This window comes from Cavia porcellus, unplaced genomic scaffold (assembly GCF_034190915.1).
Source record: "Cavia porcellus strain 051 isolate PalLab524CR breed Dunkin Hartley unplaced genomic scaffold, mCavPor4.1 scaffold_6, whole genome shotgun sequence".
Taxonomy (NCBI): domain Eukaryota; kingdom Metazoa; phylum Chordata; class Mammalia; order Rodentia; family Caviidae; genus Cavia; species Cavia porcellus.
In genome coordinates this window covers 99,444,078-99,457,666 of record NW_026947489.1, presented here as the reverse complement: position 1 = coordinate 99,457,666, position 13,589 = coordinate 99,444,078, and positions in this window count along the sequence as shown.

Genomic DNA, 13,589 nt, shown 5'->3' with positions numbered 1-13,589 from the left:
CCTAACTTTACAGCACAGAGCCAAAGGCTGCCATTCTGATCCCTGAGAGATCTGGCTCCTGTCATTACCACGGCTCATATCACACCATGATGTGTCTTGTTATAAAGGCATCGAAGGAAAGCAAAGACTTGGATCCTGTTCACATTTGTTCACTGTGCCTAGCACAGTTACCAATTCTAGTTGCTGCCAAGGTATAAGTGTCAATTTTTCTTTCTAAAATATGATAAGGAGAACAAGAGAAAAATGGAAATAAATAAAAATGAGTCAATTATTGAAGCAAGAACACACTAATATATCATGATTACTTGTCGTATGCCAAACACGATGATAGGAGCTTTGTATACATCCCTTATGTTAATACTGTGAGGCAAGAGGAACTAAAGCCTTCTTAAACCTTATGGAGGTCTGCTGGCTTACCGCCCACCAATCCATTTTCTCTGCTGCAGCCAGGTTATCTGGTCTAAACCATCACTGATTTTAAGCTCTCCATGTCTCCTTGTTACCTTTACGATAATATCCAGTACTTTCTCCTACATTTTAAGGCGTGTAGGCACTTGCCAGTCTTCCTCCTGCTCTCTTTTCTCTAGGCACAATACCTTGCCTTACATTTTTAAACACTTCATGCCTTTTTCACATTCTGGCCTTCTCTTGGCTTTTCTTCCTCTTCTCAAAAAAGTTATCAAATGAATGAGTGAATGAAGGAACAGATACTACGGAGAGCTGGGGTAGGGTCCTCTTCAGGGGAAAGATAAAGAAGGGATGAAAGGGTTAGGGAGTGCATCACCAAACTGTGATAATAGGTGAGTTCTCTGAGGTTTGCACTGATCAAAACATCCAGTAGGGATAGCATCCAAATACTGGTTTCTTCTCCTCCGTCAAGGCTCAGGTTGATGCCACTTCCTGGAGGAGGCTTTTCTGGCTCCCTAGATGATTAAATGCGCTTGCTACAGGTGCCTTCCTCCTGTTATGATCATTGTTCCAGACTGAAGCTACCACAGGGCAGTGCCATATCTTTCTTGTTAGGTTCTATCACCAGCACGTAACACTGGATATGGCTTATACTGACTGTTCTGTTTATTTATTGTTTTGGATTACAACGATCAAGAACACATAGTAGGAATTCCTTTCTGGTTTGGGTGTTTATTTATTTTTAGCCCATTAGTTTCTGTCTTGGCGATTTTAGAAATCCTTTACCTTCTTTTGAAGAGTCAGTGCAACTTTTGGGGGCACAGGACTACTCTGAAATATAAAATGATGCTATCTAAATAAATAATAGATTTAAAAGGCAACACTGATTCTGAATCCTCTAATTGTCCCGCTGGGCACTTGCTTGTTTTCCATTATTTTTTCTGAACCACTACTTTTTCCTTTGTTCCAGGAAGATGAAGTCTCAGCAGAGGCATCACTTTATTGTACATTTAGATAGCACGTCCGCAGTGTCAAGACAGTGGTGCCCGACACATAGTAATTGCTCCATAAGTGATGTTGAGTCAGTGAGTGAATGAGTAAGAATTAAGGGATGTTGGGGGAAGGATTCAAGGTTGGGTATTTTCAGAGGAGAGATCAGGAGTAAAAAGATCGGGAAATTGATCACAAAGCCATACCAACTACATTCCTGGACATTTAAGCTGATCAAAAGGAAAAAGAAAAAAAAAAGATGATGTATACCTTCTACTCAGATCTCAGTTTCCAAATACCATCCTCAAATAAAACAAGGCATGAAACCTTAAGAAAATGTTTGATTCTAGGATGAGGGCATGGAAAATGCAAGATGAATCTGGAACATCTTGTGGTGTAAGAAAGGAAGTATTCAAATGCCCTGACTATGATGGATGTGATGACTCTCATTTAAACAATCAGATCTAAGGAAAGGGAAGACAGGAACTTGTTAACAGGTAAGCCTGGCAAACACTGTTGAACCGAATGATCATCATTAATATCACTAATGACAGATATTGACATCACAGACTCATTCACGTGATGCAGTGAGAAAGACACCTTACTTCTGGGATGTTCTTCTCCAAGACCATAACCTCAACCTAGGCATGAGGAGACATCTGATTACTCAAATTGGGGAACATTAAAAAATAGGTGGCCCATGTATTTATAAATGCCAAGGTCATGAAAACAAGGAAAGACTGAGAAGTTGTGAAAGTATCAAAGGAGACTTAAGATAACAAAATGTCACATGATGTCCTGAAAACAAAAAGGATATTAGTGAAAACACTGCTAAAATCTGAATGAATGCTGTAGGTCAGTTAATATTACCAGCACTTTGCTAGGTAACTTAAATGCTTTAGTATTATTTTTAATTATTTCAAGATACTATTAAGTAGACTTTATTGCTCTGTAATTTACTTGTGTGAATTAGAGATCCACAGAGAGGTTAAGCAACATGCTTAGTTATTCAGTAAGTGGTGGAGCCGGAGATTCAAATATAGGTGGATGTGGTGTCATGACCCATGATCTTTCTAGACCCAAACTGTAGACCCAAAGAATAAGGGCCCTTTTTCTGGTTAATCACCCTAACTGAGAGTCCAGAAAGAAACTGATCTCCTGAACTGTATCATAGAACATTATTCAAAAACAGAAAATCAGACATTTTTTTGAAGACAATAAACTTCAGAGTAAATGCACAAGAACATGGATTCCCAACATCCATTTCTTCTTTTTCTTGGTAGTTAACCCTGGTTTTTGATTGAATATTAATGCCAAGCCTGCTTAGTCTAAGTACTTTGGTTGAGGCTGACTCCCTGGCACTTAAAGGACATGTAATTCAGACTATCTATGACTCTATCTCTGGCCCCAGATTTTGGTTAAAGGATGAACATGCAAGCTAAATTGGATCAAGTAACATGCTAAATTGGATCAAGAAACATGCTAAATTGGATCAAGGAACATGAGGATTCATTTGTTGAGAGCCCCTGGGAGATACCTCTTTGCTTCTCTAAGTGGGCGTTCAGAGACATCTTCATCCTCTGTTGGAATAAGAACCAGGAAACGTATCCCAGGGTTATGGATAAAGAGGGAGGTTGCAGCTAACTTCACTTTGCTACACTGGAGTCAGTCTTTGGGGTCAGCAAGTTCTGAAGTCTGAAGGCTGAAACATTCACTGTGGCAGAAACATCAACAATAATAGCTTCTTTATTCGTCAATAGATCTGTACAAAAAGTGATCATAACAGTCTCAGTGGCTTGCAACAGCACTTAATTTTCTTTCAGATGAGTCTGCAGATAAGGTGAGGCGTGGTTGATCTCATCTGTACTTTTGGTGCCTGAGTGGACCTCAAACTTTGGCTAGGGTTCAGAATGCTCCAAATGCCTCCAAGTCTATACTCAGATTGAAGGAGCAGTGGGGTGGGCTGTTCTTGTAGAACAGGGCAGAAGCTGCACAAGGCCAAGCATATTTATAGACTTTGGTTTGACTGACATAGTTAACACCCATTCACAGTCCACTGACCAAAGTAAGGCATGTGGCTATACTCGTTGTTAGGCAGAGCAGGATTATATACTCCCCCCAAAAAGGAGGTGCTCAAAAGTCACATGGCAAAAAGCTTAGATATATGAAAATATTAGAGGGTGGAAGTGAAGAACTGATGACAGTAAACTGATGTAACACTCACCATCCACTGAGTACCAGCAAGGTGCCAGTCATTTAAAATGTATCATTTAACCCTCACAATTATATGGAACAGATATTCACATCTGGTGTGTAAGTAAGTGTTTGCCTATTGGGTCCCCACTGGACTCTTATTGTTACTACTGTGTTAAATAGTCCTGATATTCAGCTGGCTGGAAAATAGCGAGCTAGCTGGAAGTCTGGTAGGTATTGCAAGAGTTGAAATAATTTTTTAAACTCAAGTCAGCAATGATGCACAAATGAACCCAGAAAAGCCAATAAATCAGAGAGCCTGACTTAATTAGAGAGAGGATTTTGCGAGGTACACCATCTCTGCCTTCCCAACCCCTTATCACCTGTTGGCCTTACTCTTCAGAATTCCTTCATATATGACACTTATTTTTAAAAAGTCGGGTCTTGTCAATAACTGATTTCACCCACTCCCTTGTTGCCCATGACTCTTGAGCTCAGTGATGGTCCTGTCTCACCCCACCCCTGAGCAACTAGGACTGCAGCTGGGGACCACCATACACAGCAATATGATGCTACTGAATACTGTCCCTTCCCTTCTCCAAACACACGCACAAGCAGCTGCACAGATGTCAATTGAATATTTATTAGTTTGGATTCTGCGCTCCTTCCAAGTTACACCAATCTTAGAGAGACTCAAATGAATGATAATTACAAACCACAAAAGACTGCAATAAACAATTAGAGGATGGTGCACTGGGTGACTAGGCATTCTTATAATGGGATTCTTAGCATAAAAGAAAAGACTAATGGGGGGAAACTGAGACAAGGGTGACTTCCAGTCAGTGTTCATATTGCTCCTCTTCCTACCTATTCCCAAGACCATTTTGATGACATAAACTTGAAACCTTACATCTCGAGCCTTTTGCCAAGTCATTATTCTTTGAAGGGATGGATGAGAAAACTTATTTTTATTTAATAAATAATGACCTCCAACAATTAATATGGGGCACGTAACTTTACTTCATCCAACATTAACTGAATATTTACCATATACCAAACAATAAAATAGGTGCAAATCACAACCTTCCCATCAGGATCCCTTAATAAAGTACTGTATAATGGCAGAGGAATAAATGCATAACTTAGAAAACTAATATAGGAAAATAAGAAGGGGCTGTTAGGATTCGGGTGCTGTACATTCCTACTTCATTCATAGGACCCTTCATTTTGTATTTTAGTTAAGGGTTTTGTTTGAAAAGCCAGGTTTTGTTGGTAAAGAGAACATGAAGACAACGGATTTGCTTTAGAGTCTGTCAGTTGTTCGTTGTCTGTTGCAAGTGACCCAAAGCCTAGATCAAATGACTAAAATAACCTAGAAGATTAATGGTTACAAAAGTCTAGGTGATGTGAGTTTCTGTGAGATGTGACAGAAGCCTCTGACTTAATTTCTCTTCAATATGCGGCAGTACCCTCATGAATTGGTTTCCTCGTCAGACTGGCTGTTGTTACAGGGGCAAAGTGGCTGTCAAAGTTCCCCACTTCATTTCCTAATGTGCCATCTGGGATAGGAAAGAATAGCTTTAACTTGGAATTCCCAGCCCAGTTCTTGAGGCTCTCATTGTCTGGGCCTTTCTTGAACCAATCTATGCATGCACTGATTAGCTCAGCCCTGTATTATTGACCAAATATGGCAGAAAAGAAGGATTCACCCTGTGTCTTATCCCATTGTTTCCATTAATATTAGCTATGAACAAAATATCCCAAAATTTAGTGGCTCAGAAACCACAGCCATTGATTTGCACATGATTCTCTGGTTCAGGAATCTGAGCAGAGCTCAGCTAGAAAGGCTCAGTCTCTACTATGTAGTGTTGGCTGGATGCACTCAGACACGTAGGGTCCCTTGGTAAGTCTGTTAGACTGGCAGTGCCTGGATGTTGTCCATCACTTATTTGATGACTGACTGATATGCTTCATTATCTTCCCTATGTTCTCTCCAACAAGATGGCTTGGGCTTGCTCACATGAACATAATGTTCTGTCAGAGTGAGAGCAGACCCTGTAAGGCCTGTTACAAGGCCCTGATGTCGATACAGTTTCTGTCATATTATGTATTGGCACATCTTGTTGGGAAAGTCTGTAAGATATTTGACATTTATCCTATCTGTCCTTACCACATGGGGAGAAGGGGAGTTATGGTTGATTTACTGTGTGAATTTGAGAAGGTTAGAAAGTTAACTAAGAGGATCACCAGGAAGCCAAGATCCTTACTTTGTAAATATCCTCATCCTGTGCAAGAGGAGGGCAGAGAGATTTTATGAGGGCTACACTCTCCCTGGAGAGGGGGTGGCCTGTGCACAATATGAAAGAAGACAAGAGCTTTGCTCTGCTCCTTTTGCCCCTGTTGCTTTTGCTGGTTGCTGTCTTGAAGTGTTGCTCCTGTGCCGTGCCACCCTGTATTGAAGTCAACAGTGATTATGGACGGAGATCTCAACAAACAGCGAGTTAAATAAACTTTTTCTTCCTTCATTTTGGGTGTCAGGTATTTTGTCCCAGCAATGAGAGAAAAGCAACCAAGACATAATTTGGTAATAGGAATGGAGTCATTGCCGTGACTATACCTGACCATGTGCTTCAAGAGCCTTTGGGATGGCTTGTGGGAAGAGTTTGGGGAGATTCTGAGATGTCACATTCTGAGATTCTGAACGTCGTAGGCTGATCTGTGTATGTCAGAGCTCAGAAGACCAGAAGCCAATAGGAGGAATCCTGCTGGTAAGGACCAGGCTTGGGAGGTTTCTACTGGAAAGGACAGCATTGGGTGCTGGACTCAATGTATGTTATAGTGTCATGGTTTATGTCGGTGGCCCAAGGTCTCATGCACTTGCATTATGCATTTGTGATTGGTTCTTTGTCTGGCACTTGGATTGAGGGTGTGAATGCTACACTGGTCTAGGGATGGAGCCAGCATACAATGTAATGGCGGGAAGAAGTTGTGTCTTGCTCTCTTGCCATTTCAGCCTCGCTGTTTGCAGTTGCTGTGAAATGTGGCCCCGCCATGCCACCCTGCCTTGCAGCCAACTGAGTATGGAGACCTCCAAAAACTGTAAGAAATAAACCTTTCCTTTCCCAACTTTGAGCATCAGGTATTTTGTCTCAGCAATGAGTAAAAAGTAACTAAGACATATGGCTTGGCAAAAAGTTTGTCTGCCTTTTGCTTGGGTCCAGAGACTTTGTCCAAGACCAAGATTAAAGGGGCAAATGAATTAATCTGGCAGAAGAAATTTCAAGGCAGTCAAATGTTGAGTTGGTGGCATGGTTATTGCTAAAGTCTTTTAGCCAGATTTATATTGTGAATCAAGAGCAAAGAGCCCAGCAGGATGATTTACTTATTTATTTTTATTTGTTATTTATTTAAGAGAAAAAAGACAGAAAAGAAAAACAAAAAGCAAAAGAGACAAATAACAACAAACCCAATACAATAACAGTATAGGTTTACAAAACAAGATAATAGGAATTTGACAATGATTGTAATGTTGCATAGTGTTACCTTCAAAAAGGTTGCTTAGAATAGCAAAGACGTGTAAAATGATCTAATCGTATGAATATTAACTATTCCTTTTCAATAGCTAATACAATTAGTAGTATAGTCATTTTAGCTACCACATATATATATATATATATATTTATTATATATATACTCACATACACATTTATGTCTTTCCTTTTCCTTTCCTTCTTTCTTCTTTTCCCCTATCCCAATTACTTTTTCTTTTTGAGCAGTTTCTTACCCTTCCTCAATATTCATCATAGATTTTGAATTGTATATACTTTTTCAGTTTCTTACACTAGGGAGACAATATGGTATTTACACATGTGAGTTTGATTTATTTCACTTTTGAGTATGGTCTCAAATCACATCTATTTGCTTATAAAACTCTCGCCATAATTTTTCTTTATAGCTGAGTAGTACTTCACTGTATAAAAGTACCACATCTTTTTTTATCCATTCCCTGATTAATGGGCACTTGGGTTGTTCCCATGATTTGGCTATTACAAATTGTGCTGCTATAAACATGGTTGCACATATATCATTATGTTATGTTTTCAATTCTTCTGAGAAATTGCCCAGAAGTGGGGATAGCTAGGTCCAATGGAATCTCTAACTCTAGCTTTTTGAGGAGTCTCCACACTAATTTCCACCGTGTTTGCACCAGTCTACACTCCCACCAACAGTGCAGACGGGTTATTTTTCCCCACAGCCCCTCCAGCATTTGTTATTAGTTGATTGCTTGATCTTGGCCATTTTTTCTGGGGTGAGATGGAATCTCAGTATTGTTTTAATTTGCATTTCTTGAATGAACATTGATGTTGAATATTTTTTCATATATTTATTTTTCATTTGTATTTCTTCATCTTAGAAGTGTGTATTATTCTCAGATGCCCATTTTTGGATTGGGTCCTTGAATTTTTGGGGTCTAATTTTTAAAAATTCTTTATATGTTCTTGATAGAAGTTCTTTGTCTGAGAGACAGTTGGCTAAGATGTTTTCCCAATTTTTGGTTTTCTTTTCACTCTGTTGGAGATTTATTTTGACATGCAAAAACTTTCATAAGATGAGATCCCATTTGTTGATTCTGGGAAGCATTTCCTGTGCAGTTTGATGTTTGTTCCTGAACTCTCTGCCTAGTCCTATGTTATCAACATTTCTACCTACTTTGTCTTCCAGCAGATTTAGTGTTTCTGTTTTAATATTTAGATCTTTGATCCATTTTTACTTTAGTTTAGCACTCAGTGATAGACACAGACCTAGTTTTAGTCTTTGACTTATGGAGAGCCAGTTTTTCCAGCATCACTTATTGAAGAAGCTATCTTTCTTCCAATGTAAATGTTGGCCACATTGTCAAAGGTGAGGTGGCTGAGTGTGTTTGTATTTGTGGCTGTTTCATCTAACTTATTCCATTGATCTTCAGGTCTGTTTTTATTCCAGTACCCTGCTGATTTTATCACAGCAGCTTTGTAATATAATTTCAAGTTGAGAATTGTGATGCTTCCTGCCTTGCTTTTGTTGTTCAGAATTGCCTTTGCTATTTTGATCTCTTCTGGTTCCAGATGAATTTTAGGGACAATTTCTCTAAATCTGTGAAGTATGAAAATGTTATTTTGATTGGAATTGCATTAAATCTGTATGACAATTTTGGGAGAATGGCCATTTTCACAATGTCTCATCTTCTTATCCATAAATAGGGAGTGGTTTTCCATTTTCTGACATCTTCTTCAATTTCCTTTTTCAGATGAATGCAATTTTCACTGTATAAATCTTTATGTCCTTTGTTAGATCGATTCCTAAGTATTTCATTTGTTTTGTTTAGTGCTATAGGGAAGGGTATGGTTTCCTTTATTTCTCTCAGTGAGTTTGTTGTTTGTGTACAAGAATGCTATTGATTTGTGTTAATGTTAACCTTGTATCCAGCTAAATAAATTTAGTTATTACAATTACAAGTCTTTCAATGGAGTTTGAGGGGCTTTCTATGTAGAGTATCATGTCATCTGCAGATAATGATAATTTAACTTCTTTCTTTCCTATCTTTATGCCTTTTATTTCTCTCTCTTGTCTGATTGCTCTGGCTAATGTTTCCAGAACTATATTGAGTAGGAGTGGTGACAATGGACATCCTTGTCTTGTTCCTGATTTTAGGTTGACTAGCAGGATCATTTAAAACATTGTGAGTCCGAGCAAAAAGAAGGCTCCAATAAAGCTGTGGACTTTAATGATAGAGCTCATATCTCCGTTGCTGGGAAGGAACAGAATAGAAAAGATGACCTGAAGGCATCACAAAAAGCAAGCAGTCTGAAAACTTTGAAGCCTCAAAACTGCAAAAATGGAAGACTGCTTTGAGGTAAAAGCTGCAGAGCATAAGAAATTTGTTCCTCAGCATTGAATTTAGAATGCTAGTGACCCAGGCACTGACCCCTACAGCCAAAAGAGAGGTCTAGCAGGCAGCAGACCTCAGTATCGTCTGCAGGGTGATAGTTTTAGGTACATACAGAATGCAAGAGTTCTGAGGTTAAAAAGGCTTCCACCCTGATTTCAAAGGCCTGAGAGTCCAGGCAATGTGTCCCTGCAAGAGCAATACATAAAGCTGTAAATGTGAAGTCAAAGGTACTGTGGAAACCCCAGAAGTTCAGAAAATCCAGAAATGTGGATCACCTAAGGAAAGCTGCAGGTTGGGAGCAAAGCCAGCCTAAGAAAGAAGCTATGGGATCTACAACCACCAGAAATATTATAGGGGTGAATCACACAAGCCCTTTGGAGCACACAACTTGCTACAGATTATTTCAGATGCTGGACACTCAATTACAGACTTAACATTTACCCTCTGGATTTTGGCTTTGCTTTGATATCAATGCTTTGTATCCCCCTGTTTGTATCTTCTGGAATAGGAATGTTTATCTTGTTCCATTGCATGTTGGAAGTGTCTATCTTTATTTTCACTTGTACAAGGGCTTACAGCTCAGTTTGTTTTACATCTCAGAGGAGACTGGGACTTGGACTTTTCAGCAATGCTGAAAGTGTTAAGACTTTGGCAACTATTGCAGATGGACTAAATGCCTTTTGCATAAAGGTATGTGCATGAGTCTTTAGGAGACCTAGGACAAAATGTGTCTAGTTGCCAAGCTGACAAAGAATGAATTTTTATGGTTGATACATTGTGTCAATTTGAGAAACTTAGAAGTTTAACTTAGAGACTCACCAGGGAGCCAGGATCCTTACTTTGTAAATACTCTCATCCTGTGCAAGAGGAGGGCAGAGTGATTTTATGAGTGATACACCCACCCTGAAGTGGTGGGGGTGGCCTGTATACAATATAAAGGAGAAAAAGAGGCTTGCTCTGTTCCTTTTGCCCTTGCTGCTTTTCCTGGTTGTTGCCTTGAAGTGTTGCCTCTATGCCGTGCCACCCTGCCTTGGAGCCAACTGATAAGGACGGAACTTCCACAGACAGTAAGCTAAATAAATCTTTCTTTCCTTCATTTGGGGTGTTGGTTATTTTGTCCCAGCAATGAAAGAAAAGTAACTGAGGTGTCAATTTCACCCAAACTATATAACTCGAACAAAATGCATGTTGTGGAAAATGGAACAAAATGCATGTTGTGGAAAATGTTGGCTAGACGCTGGGGTAGAAGGTAAAAGGTAACTTACAATTTGGTTGTGCCCACTATGCCTCAGAAAACCTGTGGTGGGGGAAATGAAAAAAAAATTAGGTTGTGGGGATTTTCTACACCATACTAAGTAAACTTGATCTTCTAGGCCCAGAATTCTTACCCTTTTTTTCTTTCTATAACAACATGGAGTATGTTGTTATAAATATGAATATGACGCATTCCCCAAACATGATTTAAAATTGATTTACCATGGTTGTGATTCTCACCTTTAGATTGGAAATGAATGTTTCTTATGTGGGCTTCATCAGATTTGCCTTCCACATTGTGGGATGAGTATTAGGTGGGCCTGTTTGTTTATAACTCACTGTTCTGGGCAATAGGGAACCAATATTTTGTTCTCAAGTACAAGAAAGAGACTTTCTGCTCTGAGATTCAAGTCTTAATGTGCTCATATAACTGCTCTGAGTTGTAACTCACACGTGCCCTCCTTGAGTTCACCTGTGTGCATATATGTTGCTAAATTATTAATTCCCTATTTCCAGAAGCACACTATCTTTATAATCAGTATTTCTTCTTGATTTCCAACTCCTTGAACCCAGTATGCTTTTTGGTTTTCACATGCCTTTCTCATTTATTCTGGCTTTAGTCTGCTTTCTATCCTTGACAGGGACAGACCCAGTTCACCCAATGTATTTTTTGGCCTCAGTAGAGTCATGGGTGTGATCCAATTGTCTTTCCCCCCAAGTGTCCTCCACATATACTCCAATGATAAGGTCTCCGATGGTTATGAACATATCAGATAAAGGAAGGGTGATAACTCTGTGGCTTCTGAGCTGCAGTCGTAGTATCCTGTCTTGCATACATATTCACCTCTGCTTCAGGGCTATACATAGCTTGTAGAAAGAACATAGTATTAACCTTTTTATGGTTAAAATAAATAATTTTATTAGGTAAATCACATTAACAACGCATAAACGACTTGCAGCATTTGTCTAAGTGGAAAAGTGTGGTTGACATGGAAATTGTTTTCTTCTTCACTCAGAGTCCTGGATTCTGGCAAAGCAAAGAAGATTATAGACCTCTTACTGTTAGAGTCTGTCTATGCTGGTGGAAGAAACCTGAGCCTCTTGGAAGCAGTTCCAAGAGAAAGGATTTAAAACAGTAAAAGTTTCTCTTTCAAACTGAGTAGGAATAATCCTCTGAGAAATTTAGTGGCAAATAGGCACAGAACAGGGGTGCAGCGGAGGGAGCGCAGTGCAAGTTGGTAGTAGGAAGAGGGCTGTAGGAGTGAGCAGGGCCGAGGCAGCCTCCACATTGCCTGCCTCGAGGCTCTTCCTAATTGAAAAATCTCACATGGAGCTTGCAGGCCTGTTTCTGAAGAACTCCTGGCTGTGTCCCCATGAAAAGAGCTAGTTTTCAGGAAGGGTTTGAAGCCTTAAGTATGTCTGATTTAATTCAGCAGTTATTGGAATGACCATTCTATTCGGACAGCTCATTTCTGCTCCCACATCCCATTAGTGGCAGCCGCCACTCTCCTCTATTTGGCTAATAAGCCAAAATGGGTGCTGGAAAAAATGGAGGCTATTTGCAGTGAATTATTTAATTAAAACCAAGGGCAGGGAAGCTTGTGATATTGTCTGACAAGACAATCCTAGGACAGCTTAAAATCTCCGTAGATCACTGTGACTGTTTACTTTGCAGAGTCCAATAGGGCTGTCAATAAGGGCCCAGAAAGCAAAGCTTTGGAAAACAGTTAAGAAATGTGGCCCAAATGCAGCTCTACTACAGGGAGGAGGTAACTGGGGGATGGAAATTGATGTCTTTCTTATAGCAAAGCCACCCCCAGGATAACTAACCCAGTCCTGTCATGATCTAATCACCTCCCAAAGCTCCTACTTTCCATTACTCAGAGTGGCAATTAGGTTACAGCATGAGTTTTAGAGGGGCCATTCAAACCACAGCAGGGTGCATCCATAGACATGAACTTCCTGCAGCCGAGATATAATAAAAGGAAAGGGAGGAAAGAGAAAGCAAAGAAAAGGAAGGAAAGGAAAAGACCTTTTTTTGTTCCAGTGAGCTGCTTCTAAATACGAGGCAGCAATTACTCTGAGACTGGTATCCAAGGCATCCATGAGGGTGATCCTGGATAGCAACTTAGTGACTCCAGCTATTAGAGTCAGATATGAGTGCTCACGGGTGCTCAAATTATATCTACTGCACACAGCTATAGTACAGATTCTGGTACACAGCAGCCCTTGTTCTGCTAATAATGTAAAGAGGGCAAGAATGTCAGAGAGGTCACTTGGCAACTTCGCCTACAGCAAAAATCATTCCTGATTGGAATCTAAGGCTAGAGTGGGGGGAAATATAAATAAACCATAAATATCTGGTAGGAGAATATGCTTCGGAGTTTCCCTCAGTGTGATCATTCTTGTAATTGCTGTGGACCTTTCTGGGAAATGAAGTTATGTTCCTGGAGTTGTTGCAGAGATACTGACTCATTTGGGCAACAGTTTTACGAACCTAGGGAAACCCCTACGTTTAACTGATGCAGATCTAGAATTCTTCTTGTGAGCTGTAACTTGACGACAAGATGTCTTTTGGCTAATTAAATGAACTGGTTTTTCAAGGATCCTAACTGAAGAGGAACCCATGATGTGTCCTACCAAAATACTATGATTTCTCTCCTCTATCCTTCAAGGACTGGTGAGATCTGTGCAGAGTGTGGTTTTGGCAATCTTGTGAATGTTAATGCTTTGTGCACCCTTTGATGAACTCATCTCCAAACTTATGTCTCACCCAGGATTTCCCATTTCAGTAAACTGCTCAACCGGTCACATA